The sequence below is a fragment of the Pungitius pungitius genome, chromosome 1, assembly GCF_949316345.1.
Source record: "Pungitius pungitius chromosome 1, fPunPun2.1, whole genome shotgun sequence".
Taxonomy (NCBI): domain Eukaryota; kingdom Metazoa; phylum Chordata; class Actinopteri; order Perciformes; family Gasterosteidae; genus Pungitius; species Pungitius pungitius.
Window position 1 is genome coordinate 19284721 of NC_084900.1, and position 15745 is coordinate 19300465.

General features: G+C 42.8%; 1 pseudogene; it reads right to left on the reverse strand.

The window, feature by feature from the left end:
- Window positions 1-5410: 5410 nt before the first annotated feature.
- LOC119206977 (piggyBac transposable element-derived protein 4-like) lies at window positions 5411-7339 on the reverse strand (annotated as a pseudogene).
- Between the last annotated feature and the right edge of the window lie 8406 nt (window positions 7340-15745).

Here is a 15745-nt window from a genome sequence, read left to right on the forward strand (position 1 = left end):
CAGGTGAACCTTATAGGTCAAAGTAATGAGTCATGTGAACCACAGGTATCAGATGCTGGAGAAAGAGGAAAAAACTGTGATGATCCATGTGTAGCAGGACCTTCTAATGCAGAGTGCGTAGACCCTGGAGATCAGACTTCTGAACAACATGTGCGTGCATCCCACAGCCAGGCTTCCATCAGATACGGCAGATCCAGAAATCGGCAATGCACCTGTAACTCACTGACCTTTCTTGCATTCCTTCATGAGAATGAAAACATCACCAGAGCAGACCTGGACCATGTTTTGGATAAAGGTAACACCATGTATAGAGAGACCCGGAAACGAGTCACTAATCACATCTATCTGACCACCGATGAGCTCACTGATGAAGTTCCTGCACGTAGTGCTACACACTATGTCAATATGACTCAGCTTTCAAGGTACGGCACATTAGGAGAACCTTTACCTGGAGCTGTGGATAGCTTCCTGGACCTGGAGTCAGGACTCAGTTGCTTGTTATCAGATGTGAAGTACGCTCTGCTGTTAATGAGACTCTTGTGTATCGCAGTGTTCAGAACCAAGTCTGGCAGATATGGTTTCTTTGACCCACACTCCAGAACAGCCAGAGGTTTGCCCCTACCAGCCGGTTCACGCACACCAGGTACTGCTGTCATGGTGACATTCTCACGTCTCAGTGACATGATTGACAGGCTCAAGAAGGCCCACAGAATGATGGACACAGAGTCCTCAGGCACCTATGAGTTGAAGCCTGTGGAGTTCCACAACATGAACACAGTCAACCTGAACAATGGTCTCCCAAACACAGACTGCAGACCTACAGCTGTCCCTGTGGATGAATCAAACTCACCTACTCTAATGAGAAACACAGCCACTGATCAGACCATTTCACCCGAAATGACTCCTCACACTTCAGCTGTAAAACAACCAGAGGTCTTCATCACAACACATGATGCTCCTCACAATGAATCAGAATCAACTGATCTAGTGATAAACCCTGTTCCCAGTGATCTCTCTGACAACACATTGACAACAGAGTCCAGTGAGGTCATCTTTACATCATCGGTGAGACAACAAGAGGTCATATTCCCTGATGCCCTGAATGAACCACAACTGTCAAGTCAAGCCACTTTGCTTCCATCACATGACGCTTCTCTCAATGAACCAAATATTTCTTCTTCAGTAGAAATGACTGTTGCCAGTGATTTATCTGATATTCTATTAGAGGTAATCTTATGTAAACTGACCAAGTGTAATAAAAACAATAGGAGAAAAATTAAGAGCAGACTATTGATCTCAGAGAAAACTCAACAAAGAAAAGAGATTAAGAAAAGAAAAGAAAGGGAACGGTATGCTTCAAATAAAGCATATAAAGCAGAAAAAATATCTCATGCAAAAAGGCAATACCAGAACAATCTGGAATTTAGACAAAAGAAACTAAATAATACAAGAGACAACGTTGACTTAAAAAAACCCCGGAAAGAGTACATTTCAAACAGATACAAAGAAAATGCTGATTTTAGACAGAAAAAAAAACAAATCTTTGTCTCTCATTACAGAAATAATCCTGAATTTAGAGAAATCAAAAGAAAAATATTGGTCTGTCATTACTGAAATAATCCAGAATTTAGAGAGAAACAAAAACAAATCTTGGTCTCTCGTTACAGAAATAATCCAGAATTTAGAGAGAAACAAAAACAAATCTTGGTATCTCGTTACAGAAATAATCCAGAATTTAGAGAGAAACAAAAACAGCACTTTACGGACCGCTACAGAGACAATGCTGAGTTTAGAAAAGAAAAAAAACTGTACTTCACTGCTTTTTATAAAGATAGCATTGATTATAGAGAAAGGAAGAGATCTCATATTATTCAGCGTTATGCCCATGACCAGGCATTCAGATTGAGACACAAACAACTAATGAAACAACGAATGAAAGACAAATATAAAAACAATCCTACATATCGGAGTATGCAGAACATGAAATGTGCCATGAAAATAAAAAGGAAATACAGAGGGATAAATAAACCAACAAAAGAAAGTGACAACAGTTTGATCAAAGAGGCCATATCTGTTTTCAGGTCACAAATAAAGGCCGGGCCCACTTATGTTTGCACCGTCTGTCACAAAGCATCATTTCCAAACCAAGTGAGACCCTGTAAGAGGTTAAACTATGTAAGAAATCCAGACGTGGTTGCATCATGCTTGACAGGAAAGTACGTCCATGCGTGTGATGATGAGTGCAGAGATGAACAACAGTGCAATGTTCCTGATGAGAGAAAGGAAGAGTGGATCTGTCACACCTGCCACAATCATCTTAAAGATGGAGTCATGCCAACACTCGCTGTAGCCAACAACTTGGAGCTCGCTGACATTCCACCTGAACTGTGTGACCTCAACATATTGGAGAGACATCTGATAGCCAAGTGCATAGCGTTTGCAAAGATCATTCCTCTTCCCAAAGGACGACAGAGAGCGATACATTGCAACGTGGTTTGTGTCCCGTCTGAGGTGCAGGAAACAGTGAAAGCGTTACCCAGACTGAGAAGTGAGTCTCAAGTGATGAGAGTAAAGCTGAAGAGACGATTGTGTTACAGAGGTCATCAGCTGTTCCAGACGGTCACCTGGTCTAAACTAGTGCAGGCGCTGCATAAACTCAAACGCATTCATCCACAATATCAGGACATCACTATCAGAGATGAGGCTGAGCTATGTGACCCAACACTTCAAGATGAGGATGATGATGAGGATGCCTCTATGGATGAGAACTACTATGATGATGCTGATTTAAAGGAAATTGACATGTGTGAGAAAAGTGCACTGTATGAGACTGAGCTTGGTGGAGAGCAGGATGTGGACATGTTGTCTTGTGATGGTGAACAGCCAGAGGAGCAAAGAGATGATGAAGAACAGGAAAGTGAAATGCCTAATGGTGGTTTTGCTCTAGAATCATGTCTTCAGCCGTGTGATGTTTCAGAGGAGATTTTATGTTTCAGTGTGTCACGGTTTGGGTCTGCTCTATGTCTTATTTTGTAGTTTTCATGTCTCTTGTGTTCCTGGGTGACTACACTTCCTGCCTTGTCCTGTGATTGCCTGATTGATTCCACCTGTGTCCAATCACCTGCACCTCCCTTGTGTATTTAAGCCCTGTGTGCCAGTTGTCCTTTGTCTATGTCAGTTGCGGTTGGTGCACGTTCGTCTGTTTGGTGAGTCTTATGTATTGGAATAAAGAGCACGTCTGGAACTCCTGCGTATGAGTCCTCCCTTCCGCCTGCACCAGCACCCGATCCCTGACAGAATGACGCGACCACAAAAGGACTCAGCAGGATTCATTTTTGTGAACCCGTTTTTGGGAACACGTCTGGCCCTCGGCGGTCCCCGCAGCGTGCAGCAGGCTGCCAGGCGTAACGCCGACCCCGGCTCGCCAGCAGGCTCCGGGCGGCGTTCCGGTCGACGCCCTCGCCGCTGTCCAGACACCGCTTGGGACTCGCAGTGGGAGGCCAGAGCCCAGCCTCCAGTCCTCAGCTCACGCGGGGAGCAGCTGCTGGAGCTGGCCGTCCTCCTCCAGGCCAGGTACGATCCCCACGTCCTGGACCTCCGCGTTCGGCGGCAGCAACACCGTCGACGACGCCCGTCCCCGCATGTTCCGGCCCCCAGACTCCACTCTCCGCCCGTTCCGGCCCCCAGACTCCACTCTCCGCCCGTTCCGGCCGCCAGACTCCACTCTCCGCCCGTTCCGGCCCCCAGACGCCCGTCAGCGCCCGTTCCGGCCCCCAGACGCCCGTCAGCGCCCGTTCCGGCCCCCAGACGCACGTCAGCGCCCGTTCCGGCCCCCAGACGCCCGTCACCGCCCGTCCCGGCCCCCAGAGTCTTGTCTCCGCCCGGCCCGGCCCCCAGAGTCTTGTCTCCGCCCGTCCTGGCCCCCAGAGTCTCGTCTCCGCCCGTCCCGGCCCCCAGAGTCTCGTCTCCGCCCGTCCCGGCCCCCAGAGTCTCGTCTCCGCCCGTCCCGGCCCCCAGAGCCTCGTCTCCGCCCGTCCCGGCCCCCAGAGCCTTGTCTCCGCCCGTCCCGGCCCCCAGAGCCTCGCCTCCGCCCGTCCCGGCCCCCAGAGCCTCGCCTCCGCCCGTCCCGGCCCCCAGAGCCTCGCCTCCGCCCGTCCCGGCCCCCAGAGCGAGTGAGAAATATGCTGCCCGCGGCGTCACCATTGTTTTAATGTATTCATTAGGAATCGGTTCTCCGTTGTTCAAATTACCTTTCACCTTGTATCGGATGTTATTAATCAAAAAATCTAAAATATTTTAATGAACACACACACACACACACACCTACCGTTTGTCTTGTTACTCATCAAGAGGCTGATAATCAGTGTAGTGGTCCTCGTGCAGCAAGCCGCTGACCACACATCAAAGATCTTACAGTACAATAATCCATATGTGGATTTTTTAATTCATTATTATTACAATTCAGAGCTTCAGATTTTCTTTGAAGCTCTTCCGCCGATTTAGACTCTCGAGCGCGGTGCTCACCTCGTGTCCTTTAATTAAAACATTGTTGGTTTTAATGCACAACGATGGACAATAAACAAGCTGCGCTCTGCGCATACAGACAATACGTATGTACAAAAGTTACATTTAAACATGAAGTTATGAATCTAAACAAACGGACGTAACCGGTGAACAACCTCCGTCTCTGACACCACGTTAAAAACGTACCAAGACTCGTCGTGGTACAGCTAAGTCTCACGTATAAACCGCTACGGAGACGCGAAAACATTCGGCGGAGCATTTTACAGCAGACTCGACGAAAACAGGCCGCTCTCCGCGGGCTGCGAGATGATCAGCTGACCTCCCGGCACTGGAGGGTGTCTGACGGTCCGTTATGACTACACGTCCACGGGGCAGATTGTTACGTTAAAGGCTGTTGACAAACATTTGCTTTAACAACTAACTTTAGTCATAAAATTACATAACGTTACTTAAATAAAGTAGTATTTATAAACTCGGACATCAAGTTGTGTTTATTTTCCTCCGTCGGTCGTTGTTGCCTGCCGCTTAGGTTGAAATGCATTCTGGGATATTTGGCTCTCACAACAACAGGCAAGCCTGCTCCGATGCATTGTGGGTACAATGGGCGGCGCGAGTCGCATCCACGTATTATGACCGCGTTCGTGTCGACGAGGAAGACTCATTTAGAATTTCACGTTAAACGGTGCAACTTTTACTATAGTAAGCAAACTATATATATATATACTGTATATATATGTATATATATGTATGTATCCGTCAAGTATTTGTGTAAATGTGAATAAAGACAATGCAGATTGGTGTGTACATCCATTGTGTTTTTATTACGTCAAGCATTCAGCCTTCACCCCCGCCCTCCGTTAGTAGTAGCACGCACGCACACACGCGTTCAGCCGTCACCCCCCTCCACCCCTTGTCGTCCTCGCGTCCTCCAATAGTCGCAGGTGCGCGCCGCGCCTCCGTCGTCGCCGCCGCCGTCGTCGTCTCCGCGGCCACCTCCGCGCCCCCCGCCTCCGTCGCTCGAGACACGCCGGTCGGCGCAGGCGGGGCAGAACGCGCGCGAGCAGCCCCGGCAGATGTACCTCCTGCACGCGCAGCAGACGGTGTGCGTCTTGCTGTCCTTCTTCGACGGGCAAATCTGACACCTCTTCCTCTTGCTCGCCACCCTGGACAGAGCCGAGGCGACGGCCGCCGCCCGCGTTTCCGGCTCCCGTTCCGCCTCCGGCGCTGCCTCGGCTCGACCGCGCGCCCTCCGGGCGGCCCGCACGACCGCCGCGGACGCTTCCGTGCGGGGGAGACACGCCCTCCTCTCGACGAGCGGCGTCACGAGCTCTTTTCCGAGCCGCTCGAGGAAGAACCTGCGCTTGCTCCGCTTGCCGGACATCCAGTCGGGACGGACCTCTCGCTATATCACGAAGGCGTTGTAGGCGGACACGTCGACGACGTTGTGGAACACGACCAGAGGCCAGCGGGCCGTCATCCTCCTGCAGCTGTACGTGCCGATCACCTTGTCCAAGTTGTCCACGCCTCCCTTGTTGCGGTTGTAGTCCAGGATGATCGCGGGCTTCCCGCCCGGGCGGTTGCCGACCTCGGCCTCGGCGTGCCGCGTGCTCATGAGCACCACGTTGCGGTTTTTCTTGGGCACGTAGGACACCAGGGCCGTGGTGGGCATGAACGCAAACATCGAAGAGAACACCGCCCTGTCCCTCGTCGCCAGCAGAGCGCCAGCTCGTAGGACGTGAAGTAATTGTCGCACGTCACGTTGCGACCCGCCAGGCCCTCCGTGACGTCGAGCACGACCATCATCCCCAGGTTCCTCTCGGGGCCGCCGCCGCCCGTCGTCGGCTTGCCGGTGTACACTTGCATCTTCCACGCGTAGCTGGCACGCCACCCACGTCTTGATTCCGTATTTCGCCGGCTTGCTGGGCATGTACTGCCTGAAGGGACCCCGGCCTGGGGGGGGGGGTTACGAGGAGAGAGAGAGAGAGAGAGAGAGAGACACACACACACACACAAGACAGAGAGCGTCATCATCATCATCATCGGCATTGTCTTTTCGCAAATCTTTACAAGAAAAAAAAAAGCCCCTCCGCCGCAGCCGCCGCTTACCTCTGAACGGAACCAGCTGCTCGTCCACGGTCACCTCGGGCCCCGGGTTGTAGAGGAGCGGCAGTCGGAGCACCCACGCGTCCCACACGTCTCGCACGGCCGCCAGTTTGTCGCTCGCTCGTCGCTCGCGCCTCGTCTCGCGGTCGTCGAATCGCAACAGTGTCGAGTATGCGTGAAAGTCCTTCAGCGGCATCGTGGCGCGGAAAATGGCCCTTCCGCTCTCCGCGTCCCACAGACTGGCGGCGGCCTCCCCTCTGGACCTGTACACGCCCGCCAGGAGGGCTACGTAGGCGGGCAGGTCGACCCGGTCCATGCCTTTCCAGTCGTCCCTGTATCTTCTGCGACCTTCGAGGTTGGTCATCTCCAGGACAATGTCTTCTATCGCGGGCGTCACAAACAGCCGGAACGTCGAGGCGATGTCGGTGGCGCGGGACGCCGCCTCCTCCGTGGGCCCGGGGGTCGGCGGACCCGGCCGCCGCCGACTCTGCTCGTCGGTCGCGCCCCATCTGTCGTGCGCCGTCGAGGACCACGTCAGTTCGCCGTTTTTGGACGGAAAGGTGGGAGGGAGGAACAAGCGGCTTGGCAGATGCAGATCAGCTTCCATACAAATCTGCCGACATTTTTTTAAAAAACACACAGACGGTACACTTTTTGTAAACGGCTGTTTGAGCCGTTTTAAAACACATAGAGACATAAAAACTACACTCATGCGTTTGGTAGAGTCTTGACCGAATGACGTTGCCGAGGCGAGGGTCAGTGTGACCCGACGCCGTCGTCTGGGCTGAGGCGCTCGCCGGAGCGAGCCGATTAGACCCGAGCGATGAGTTCTCGCGAGTTCTCGCGAGATGACGGCTCGTTACGAGCCGGGTAGTTCTGACCCGAATGACGTTGCCGAGGCGAGGGTCAGTGTGACCCGACGCCGTCGTCTGGGCTGAGGCGCTCGCCGGAGCGAGCCGATTAGACCCGAGCGATGAGTTGTCGCGAGCCGGGTCGTTCTGACCCGAATGACGTTGCCGAGGCTAATAAAAGCTGAAATTGATTTCAGCTTTTATTATATCTGTGATTTCAAATTCATAGAAGCTTCTCCCATTTCAGTTTTTTTGCAGTTGTTTCAAGTTCATTTCAGCTTTTCTCATTTCTGTATTTTCAGCCATTTTTAAATGTATTTCAGCTTTTTCTAGTCTTTCAGCAATGTTTAGAATAATTTCAGCTGGTTTCATTTCTGTACTTTAAGCAACTTTTTGAAATTAATTTCAGCTTTTTGCATTCCAACGCATTTTCAGCAGGAAATGCATTTTCTAGTTAGTTCTGTATTTTGTCAAATTCATAGAAGAATCCCCCATTTCTGTTTTTTCCAATTCTTTCAAGTTCATTTCAGCTTTTCTCATTTATGTATTTCAGCTTTTTCTATTCTTTCAGCAATCTTTTTCATCATTATTGAAAGTAACAGTAATTATTGTCACATAATGATGAAAAAGGGTCATTTACTTGATAGAAACAGTGTAAGCTAAAGCATTCCTCTTACAGTCCGTTTTAGCTGTTTCCTCCTTCTGCAAAAGCTTTGAAAGTAACAAAATTGGTCAAAACGTTATTGAGTGAATCAGGCTCAAAAACTAAACATAATCCTTCATACCATAATGATAATGATGAAAAAAGGTCATTTGCTTGATAGAAACAGTTTAAGCTAAAGCAATCTTGATACAGTCCGTTTTAGCTGTTTACTGCTTCTGCAACAGCTTTGAAAGTAACAATAATGGTCAAACGTTGTTGAGTGAATCACGTTCTAAAACTAAACATCATCCTTCATTCCATAATGATAGGGATGAAAAAAGGTAATTTGCTTGATAGAAACAGTGAAAGTTAAAGCATTCTTCATACAGTCCGTTTTAGCTGTTTTCTCCTTCTGCAAAAGCTTTGAAAGTAACAATAATGGTAAAAAACGTGGTTGAGTGAATCAGGTTCTAAAACTAAACATCATCCTTCATACCATAATGATAGGGATGAAAAAATGTCATTTGCTTGATAGTAACAGTGAAAGTTAAAAGCATTCTTCATACAGTCCGTTTTAGCTGTTTACTCCTCCTGCAAAGGCTTTGAAAGTAACAATAATGGTCAAAACGTTGTTGAGTGAATCAGGTTCTAAAACTAAACCTAATCCATCATACCGTGATGAAAATGGTGAGAAAGGTCATTTGCTTGATAGAAACAGTGTGAGCTAAAGCAATCTTGATACAGTCCGTTTTAGCTGTTTACTGCTTCTGCAACAGCTTTGAAAGTAACAATAATGGTCAAAACGTTGTTGAGTGAATCAGGTTCTAAAACTAAACATCATCATTCATACCATAATGATAGGGATGAAAAAAGGTCATTTGCTTGATAGTAACAGTGAAAGTTAAAAGCATTCTTCATACAGTCCGTTTTAGCTGTTTACTGCTTCTGCAACAGCTTTGAAAGTAACAATAATGGTCAAAACGTTGTTGAGTGAATCAGGTTCTAAAACTAAACATCATCCTTCATACCATAATGATAGGGATGAAAAAAGGTCATTTGCTTGATAGTAACAGTGAAAGTTAAAAGCATTCTTCATACAGTCCGTTTCAGCTGTTTACTCCTTCTGCAAAAGCTTTGAAAGTAACAATAATGGTCAAAACGTTGTTGAGTGAATCAGGTTCTAAAACTAAACATCATCCTTCACACCATAGTGATACGGATGAAAAAAGGTAATTTGCTTGATAGAAACAGTGTAAGCTAAAGCAATCTTGATACAGTCCGTTTTAGCTGTTTACTGCTTCTGCAACAGCTTTGAAAGTAACAATAATGGTCAAAACGTTGTTGAGTGAATCACGTTCTAAAACTAAACATCATCCTTCATTCCATAATGATAGGGATGAAAAAAGGTAATTTGCTTGATAGAAACAGTGTAAGCTAAAGCAATCTTGATACAGTCCGTTTTAGCTGTTTACTGCTTCTGCAACAGCTTTGAAAGTAACAATAATGGTCAAAACGTTGTTGAGTGAATCAGGTTCTAAAACTAAACCTAATCCATCATACCATGATGAAAATGGTGAAAAAGGTCATTTGCTTGATAGAAACAGTGAAAGTTAAAGCATTCTTCATACAGTCCGTTTTAGCTGTTTTCTCCTTCTGCAAAAGCTTTGAAAGTAACAATAATGGTAAAAAACGTGGTTGAGTGAATCAGGTTCTAAAACTAAACATCATCCTTCATACCATAATGATAGGGATGAAAAAGGTCATTTGCTTGATAGAAACAGTTTAAGCTAAAGCAATCTTGATACAGTCCGTTTTAGCTGTTTACTCCGTCTGCAAAAGCTTTGAAAGTAACAATAATGGTCAAAACGTAGTGGAGTCAATACGGTTCTAAAACTAAACATCATCATTCATACCATAATGATAGGGATGAAAAAAGGTCATTTGCTTGATAGTAACAGTGAAAGTTAAAAGCATTCTTCATACAATCCGTTTTACCTGTTTACTGCTTCTGCAACAGCTTTGAAAGTAACAATAATGGTCAAAACGTGGTTGAGTGAATCAGGTTCTAAAACTAAACATCATCCTTCATACCATAATGATAGGGATGAAAAAAGGTAATTTGCTTGATAGAAACAGTGAAAGTTAAAGCATTCTTCATACATTCCGTTTTAGCTGTTTTCTCCTTCTGCAAAAGCTTTGAAAGTAACAATAATGGTCAAAACGTTGTTGAGTGAATCAGGTTCTAAAACTAAACCTAATCCTTCATACCATAATGATAGGGATGAAAAAAGGTAATTTGCTTGATAGAAACAGTGAAAGTTAAAAGCATTCTTCATACAGTCCGTTTCAGCTGTTTACTCCTTCTGCAAAGGCTTTGAAAGTAACAATAATGGTCAAAACGTAGTAGAGTTAATCAGGTTCTAAAACTAAACATCATCCTTCATACCATAATGATAGGGATGAAAAAAGGTAATTTGCTTGATAGAAACAGTGTAAGCTAAAGCAATCTTGATACAGTCCGTTTTAGCTGTTTACTGCTTCTGCAACAGCTTTGAAAGTAACAATAATGGTCAAAACGTTGTTGAGTGAATCAGGTTCTAAAACTAAACCTAATCCATCATACCATGATGAAAATGGTGAAAAAAATCATTTGCTTGATAGAAACAGTGAAAGTTAAAGCATTCTTCATACAGTCCGTTTTAGCTGTTTTCTCCTTCTGCAAAAGCTTTGAAAGTAACAATAATGGTAAAAAACGTGGTTGAGTGAATCAGGTTCTAAAACTAAACATCATCTTTCATACCATAATGATAGGGATGAAAAAAGGTCATTTGCTTGATAGAAACAGTTTAAGCTAAAGCAATCTTAATACAGTCCGTTTTAGCTGTTTACTCCGTCTGCAAAAGCTTTGAAAGTAACAATAATGGTCAAAACGTAGTGGAGTCAATACGGTTCTAAAACTAAACATCATCATTCATACCATAATGATAGGGATGAAAAAAGGTCATTTGCTTGATAGTAACAGTAAAAATTAAAAGCATTCTTCATACAGTCCGTTTTAGCTGTTTACTGCTTCTGCAACAGCTTTGAAAGTAACAATAATGGTCAAAACGTTGTTGAGTGAATCAGGTTCTAAAACTAAACATCATCATTCATACCATAATGATAGGGATGAAAAAAGGTCATTTGCTTGATAGTAACAGTGAAAGTTAAAAGCATTCTTCATACAGTCCGTTTTAGCTGTTTACTGCTTCTGCAACAGCTTTGAAAGTAACAATAATGGTCAAAACGTTGTTGAGTGAATCAGGTTCTAAAACTAAACATCATCCTTCATACCATAATGATAGGGATGAAAAAAGGTCATTTGCTTGATAGTAACAGTGAAAGTTAAAAGCATTCTTCATACAGTCCGTTTCAGCTGTTTACTCCTTCTGCAAAAGCTTTGAAAGTAACAATAATGGTCAAAACGTTGTTGAGTGAATCAGGTTCTAAAACTAAACATCATCCTTCACACCATAGTGATACGGATGAAAAAAGGTAATTTGCTTGATAGAAACAGTGTAAGCTAAAGCAATCTTGATACAGTCCGTTTTAGCTGTTTACTGCTTCTGCAACAGCTTTGAAAGTAACAATAATGGTCAAAACGTTGTTGAGTGAATCACGTTCTAAAACTAAACATCATCCTTCATTCCATAATGATAGGGATGAAAAAAGGTAATTTGCTTGATAGAAACAGTGTAAGCTAAAGCAATCTTGATACAGTCCGTTTTAGCTGTTTACTGCTTCTGCAACAGCTTTGAAAGTAACAATAATGGTCAAAACGTTGTTGAGTGAATCAGGTTCTAAAACTAAACCTAATCCATCATACCATGATGAAAATGGTGAAAAAGGTCATTTGCTTGATAGAAACAGTGAAAGTTAAAGCATTCTTCATACAGTCCGTTTTAGCTGTTTTCTCCTTCTGCAAAAGCTTTGAAAGTAACAATAATGGTAAAAAACGTGGTTGAGTGAATCAGGTTCTAAAACTAAACATCATCCTTCATACCATAATGATAGGGATGAAAAAGGTCATTTGCTTGATAGAAACAGTTTAAGCTAAAGCAATCTTGATACAGTCCGTTTTAGCTGTTTACTCCGTCTGCAAAAGCTTTGAAAGTAACAATAATGGTCAAAACGTAGTGGAGTCAATACGGTTCTAAAACTAAACATCATCATTCATACCATAATGATAGGGATGAAAAAAGGTCATTTGCTTGATAGTAACAGTGAAAGTTAAAAGCATTCTTCATACAATCCGTTTTACCTGTTTACTGCTTCTGCAACAGCTTTGAAAGTAACAATAATGGTCAAAACGTGGTTGAGTGAATCAGGTTCTAAAACTAAACATCATCCTTCATACCATAATGATAGGGATGAAAAAAGGTAATTTGCTTGATAGAAACAGTGAAAGTTAAAGCATTCTTCATACATTCCGTTTTAGCTGTTTTCTCCTTCTGCAAAAGCTTTGAAAGTAACAATAATGGTCAAAACGTTGTTGAGTGAATCAGGTTCTAAAACTAAACCTAATCCTTCATACCATAATGATAGGGATGAAAAAAGGTAATTTGCTTGATAGAAACAGTGAAAGTTAAAGCATTCTTCATACAGTCCGTTTCAGCTGTTTACTCCTTCTGCAAAGGCTTTGAAAGTAACAATAATGGTCAAAACGTAGTAGAGTTAATCAGGTTCTAAAACTAAACATCATCCTTCATACCATAATGATAGGGATGAAAAAAGGTAATTTGCTTGATAGAAACAGTGTAAGCTAAAGCAATCTTGATACAGTCCGTTTTAGCTGTTTACTGCTTCTGCAACAGCTTTGAAAGTAACAATAATGGTCAAAACGTTGTTGAGTGAATCAGGTTCTAAAACTAAACCTAATCCATCATACCATGATGAAAATGGTGAAAAAAATCATTTGCTTGATAGAAACAGTGAAAGTTAAAGCATTCTTCATACAGTCCGTTTTAGCTGTTTTCTCCTTCTGCAAAAGCTTTGAAAGTAACAATAATGGTAAAAAACGTGGTTGAGTGAATCAGGTTCTAAAACTAAACATCATCCTTCATACCATAATGATAGGGATGAAAAAAGGTCATTTGCTTGATAGAAACAGTTTAAGCTAAAGCAATCTTAATACAGTCCGTTTTAGCTGTTTACTCCGTCTGCAAAAGCTTTGAAAGTAACAATAATGGTCAAAACGTAGTGGAGTCAATACGGTTCTAAAACTAAACATCATCATTCATACCATAATGATAGGGATGAAAAAAGGTCATTTGCTTGATAGTAACAGTAAAAATTAAAAGCATTCTTCATACAGTCCGTTTTAGCTGTTTACTGCTTCTGCAACAGCTTTGAAAGTAACAATAATGGTCAAAACGTTGTTGAGTGAATCAGGTTCTAAAACTAAACATCATCCTTCATACCATAATGATAGGGATGAAAAAAGGTAATTTGCTTGATAGTAACAGTGAAAGTTAAAGCAATCTTGATACAGTCCGTTTTAGCTGTTTACTGCTTCTGCAACAGCTTTGAAAGTAACAATAATGGTCAAAACGTGGTTGAGTGAATCAGGTTCTAAAACTAAACCTAATCCATCATACCATAATGAAAATGGTAAAAAAGGTCATTTGCTTGATAGAAACAGTGTAAGCTAAAGGATTCTTTATACAGTCCGTTTTAGCTGTTTTCTCCTTCTGCAAAAGCTTTGAAAGTAACAATAATGGTCAAAACGTGGTTGAGTGAATCAGGTTCTAAAACTAAACATCATCCTTCATACCATAATGATAGGGATGAAAAAAGGTAATTTGCTTGATAGAAACAGTGTAAGGTAAATCATTCTTCATACAGTCCGTTTTAGCTGTTTACTCCTTCTGCAAAGGCTTTGAAAGTAACAATAATGGTCAAAACGTGGTTGAGTGAATCAGGTTTTAAAACTAAACATCATCCTTCACACCATAGTGATACGGATGAAAAAAGGTAATTTGCTTGATAGAAACAGTGTAAGGTAAATCATTCTTCATACAGTCCGTTTTAGCTGTTTACTCCTTCTGCAAAGGCTTTGAAAGTAACAATAATGGTCAAAACGTAGTAGAGTGAATTAGGTTCTAAAACTAAACATCATCCTTCATACCATAATGATAGGGATAAAAAAAGGTCATTTGCTTGATAGAAACAGTGTAAGCTAAAGGATTCTTTATACAGTCCGTTTTAGCTGTTTTCTCCTTCTGCAAAAGCTTTGAAAGTAACAATAATGGTCAAAACGTGGTTGAGTGAATCAGGTTCTAAAACTAAACATCATCCTTCATACCATAATGATAGGGATGAAAAAAGGTCATTTGCTTGATAGTAACAGTAAAAATTAAAAGCATTCTTCATACAGTCCGTTTTAGCTGTTTACTGCTTCTGCAACAGCTTTGAAAGTAACAATAATGGTCAAAACGTTGTTGAGTGAATCACGTTCTAAAACTAAACATCATCCTTCATTCCATAATGATAGGGATGAAAAAAGGTAATTTGCTTGATAGAAACAGTGTAAGGTAAATCATTCTTCATACAGTCCGTTTTAGCTGTTTACTCCTTCTGCAAAGGCTTTGAAAGTAACAATAATGGTCAAAACGTGGTTGAGTGAATCAGGTTTTAAAACTAAACATCATCCTTCACACCATAGTGATACGGATGAAAAAAGGTAATTTGCTTGATAGAAACAGTGTAAGGTAAATCATTCTTCATACAGTCCGTTTTAGCTGTTTTCTCCTTCTGCAAAAGCTTTGAAAGTACCAATAATGGTCAAAACGTTGTTGAGTGAATCAGGTTCTAAAACTAAACATCATCCTTCATACCTTAATGATAGGGATGAAAAAAGCTAATTTGCTTGATAGAAACGGTGAAAGTTAAAGCATTCTTCATACAGTCCGTTTTAGCTGTTTTCTCCTTCTGCAAAAGCTTTGAAAGTAACAATAATGGTGAAAAACGTGGTTGAGTGAATCAGGTTCTAAAACTAAACATCATCCTTCATACCTTAATGATAGGGATGAAAAAAGGTAATTTGCTTGATAGAAACGGTGAAAGTTAAAGCATTCTTCATACAGTCCGTTTTAGCTGTTTTCTCCTTCTGCAAAAGCTTTGAAAGTAACAATAATGGTAAAAAACGTGGTTGAGTGAATCAGGTTCTAAAACTAAACATTATCCTTCATACCATAATGATAGGGATGAAAAAACGTCATTTGCTTGATAGTAACAGTGAAAGTTAAAAGCATTCTTCATACAGTCCGTTTTAGCTGTTTACTGCTTCTGCAACAGCTTTGAAAGTAACAATAATGGTCAAAACGTTGTTGAGTGAATCACGTTCTAAAACTAAACATCATCCTTCATTCCATAATGATAGGGATGAAAAAAGGTAATTTGCTTGATAGAAACAGTGTAAGGTAAATCATTCTTCATACAGTCCGTTTTAGCTGTTTACTCCTTCTGCAAAGGCTTTGAAAGTAACAATAATGGTCAAAACGTGGTTGAGTGAATCAGGTTTTAAAACTAAACATCATCCTTCACACCATAGTGATACGGATGAAAAAAGGTAATTTGCTTGATA